Here is a 3803-nt window from a genome sequence, read left to right as displayed (position 1 = left end):
ATGTGACACACAGCAGCCACAATACACTGTAAAACTGATATATTCCCTACTGAAAAAAAAACAAACAAACAATAAAACCATCACAGAAAATTGTAATGGTTTCCAAAACAAATAACATTACAAACGTTACAAACCATTAACTTGTAAATATTAAAACCTTTAAAAACCGGTTTTCTGTAGTGTGTGTTTTTTTTGGGACATATTCCATTAGGATATATTGGTTTTAACAAGCCACCTATAGAAGGCAACCAATTACCAGTAGAGACCAACAGGGTCCATTACAGTTTCCAGTAAAACCAATACAAGTCACATTATAACCAGTAAAACCATTAAAACTTTTGTAATGGTGTCTATTGTTTTTTTCAGCAGGGGTTTTATTTTATTTTTTTCGAAATTTTCCCAAAATATATCATGAAATATCTCGATTCTCAAACATGTGTAAGTAAATCCGTTTTGCACCTTTATAGATTATGTTAGTTGATCTATAATGGGCGATGGGCAAAGTAGCCTAATAGTGTAATCTATTAACTTTGCATAAAAAGTCTTTTTACTTAAGTACCAGATGTGGGTGTCATAAAATATTTTTAATACGACTGACTTTTTATTTAATGTGAATTTAAAAAAACGTTGTAAATTTCTAATTAGCCTATAACACTTTCATTGTACAAAAAGAGAACAAAGAACATTTTCACTTCAGTCCAGCGAGTTCAAGCACTCTCAGAAAGTCCCATAATAATCTCTAAAGCCGTTTACACTGTGAAATTAATATCTTACTTTCATTCGAACATCTTCACTTTGTTTTCTGATGAGAGAATTCGCCAGAGGGCCACGAAACAGCGTGTCTCAGCGATGACTCATCTGAACGCCTCTGATTGGTTCTTGCATTCATAAGCTCAACAGAATCGTATGGAATTGGTTATAATGTGCAGCGCTTTAAAACGTGGCTCTGTGCCAGCCAGCGAACGCAGATTTGAATTTAGCAGCTGGTGATGTGCTTCTTATATATATATATATATAGTTTACTGGACAAACTGCGCATTTGACCCAAAATAGTTTGGTGTGATATGATTCCAAATTCAGTGGCTGAGCAAATGATGTGCCGGCCAAACAACTACCTATTGGATAAATAGAAATGCTAACAGATAGCTACCAGATGTTATAGACCTCCTTGGTGTACCCTGAAGGGTCACAAAAATACCAATTGCTGCTCTGTTGAAAAGGTTTTGACACTAGAGAAAGCATAACACAACTTACTCTCTAGTGTTTAGGATGGTGCTTGTATTGATGAATACTTACTATTGGGTCTTTCATTTTCAAAACTGTTCCGTCACACAGGTGTGAAGCCTCCAGATTCATGAGATTGTGAATCTTTCTCACTGTTCTCCAACTCTGCTTTTTCATCTAGAGGTCCGTCTTTGTCTTCAAACACTATGAATGTTTAAAGATTAGTTTATCAAAAAAATAAGACTTAGGGTACAACAGGGCTAAAGGCGCCTTTGATATTATTTTCCTCTAAACCGAGGAGATGGTTTAGAGGAAAGCCATGGCACAAAAACATGGCGTAGCACTTTCCAAAGCATTCGCTTTTCAAGATGCACATGTATATTTGTCTGATCTATGAGGCGATCGCGCGCAGCAGTGCGAAGTTGATTCTGTGCTTACTTGATCTAATATTTTATGTTTTTTTAAATGTTGTAGATTTAAGTAACAAATGAGAATCGCTAAAATTAATTCATATATTTTGAGACAAAGGTCTTCTTAACGATTTTCAGTTTTCTTTAAGATAATTAAAGCAACAGTTTTTAAATAATGAAAGAATATGTAAAAGTATGGTATTTGGGGTAAAAAGCGCCCCTGCTGTTGGGGCTAAAGGCACAGTAATTAACATGATAGTTAATGGATGGCTGACTGTTCCATTTGTTGACATGACATGGTTAGATTCAGATGCAAATATCATATATTATGTTGGGTGTCCATATTAGAGATAATCACCATATTTAGAATGAAACCATCATATTTAAAAACATAATATTAATCATATGATATAATAAAATATAATTTGTTGTTACTACTGTAAATCTATATTCAGTTATTATGGGATCTCCTTCAATGCTTTCAGAATCTTTACTTTTTAAAATGATTTTGTTTATGTATTTAAAATATATTTTTTTATATTAACATATTTTAATGACAGTATACTTGTCACACTACAGAAGGAGACCTCGGGGAGAGAGACAGGTAAGTGTAATCTCTTTTTTACAGCTTGGTGCGGAGGGGAGAGATGCAGAGCAAACGGGTGAGTAACTCAAGAATCTTTGAGAATGATCGGATTAAGCTCAGGTTGATAACCGATCCTTGTATCTCTTTACAGGTCCGACGAATGATGCAGACGGCAAAGACAGGTGGGTAACAGGTGAGAGTCCAGGTAGGTGAGTCAGGTAAGGAGTAACAACGTTTCTTTTCCTCTTTGCAGGTTGGCAGTAGGGATGGCCGATATGGGCTTAAAAATATATCACAATATTTCTGGTATTTATTGCGATAACGATATCAATGACAATAATTAAGGGAATCCTGTTTCTTTAGAGAAAAGTATTATCTTTCCTAATTTTACCCAAAATAGGGTGTTGTGAGCATTAATGAGTAAACAGGTAATGTAAAGACTGTTTAATTCATACTGGAACCATTCCAGTTCTTGCACAGAAACTCCACATATCCATAGCAGAAGCATAGTTGCCAAGTCCGCGTATTATACGCGACTTTGGGCTTCTTTTTTTGTAAAGTTGCGTGAAAAAATCCCAGGTCGCGGGTTGCGGTTTTTTGGGCTTATTTTAAAAAATAAGGTTGCTTGTTAGGGAAATCTGACAAGCAACTTCGTTTCTTTATTTATGTTCGCCGTATTCTCCAATGCATTGGTTGACACTCTGTCCGCTCACAGTTTATAGCCAACCAGTGCAATAATACAGGTGCATCTCAATAAATTAGAATGTCGTGGAAAAGTTCATTTATTTCAGTAATTCAACTCAAATTGTGAAACTCGTGTATTAAATAAATTCAGTGCACACAGACTGAAGTAGTTTAAGTCTTTGGTTCTTTTAATTGTGATGATTTTGGCTCACATTTAACAAAAACCCACCAATTCACTATCTCAACAAATTAGAATACTTCATAAGACCAATAAAAAAACATTTTTAGTGAATTGTTGGCCTTCTGGAAAGTATGTTAATTTACTGTACATGTACTCAATACTTGGTAGGGGCTCCTTTTGCTTTATTTACTGTCTCAATTCGGGGTGGCATGGAGGTGATCAGATTCTCTATGGGGTTCAGGGTTCAGTTTGCTGGCCAGTCAAGCACACCAACACCATGATCTTCCACGACATTCTAATTTATTGAGATGCACCTGTATAAGTGCTGCAGTTTAATTTGCAAATGTTCCGCCCCCTCCTCCCCCTCATTGGAGAAAATCACATTCAAAAAGAAGGCGCATGACGCTGTAATCCAAGCGATGATAGAAGTAGATGTAGAGGAGTGGGATGACTTTCTTTTAGCCTAAGTTTTTAATTTTTAGTAGGCTATAAATATGTGGCTATGTTACAGTTCCCCTTTGAAGCTTGTGTTTTTCTCCTTTTCCATCTTTCCAAGCCTATTCTGCTCACAGGTGATTGGAGATGAGTTTTTTGTTCTCACTTTGTTGCAGTTTGCTGATTTTTGTAAAATAACTTATCTGTTTTTGCTTTTCAGATAAAAGAGTGGTTTCAGTTTAATATGTTGCAGGCTCATTTATTGGTAATAAATAATTGATAA

Source organism: Sinocyclocheilus anshuiensis, unplaced genomic scaffold (genome assembly GCF_001515605.1).
Source record: "Sinocyclocheilus anshuiensis isolate Anshui unplaced genomic scaffold, SAMN03320099.WGS_v1.1 scaffold1151, whole genome shotgun sequence".
NCBI lineage: Eukaryota > Metazoa > Chordata > Actinopteri > Cypriniformes > Cyprinidae > Sinocyclocheilus > Sinocyclocheilus anshuiensis.
Note: the sequence above shows the minus strand (reverse complement) of the source record.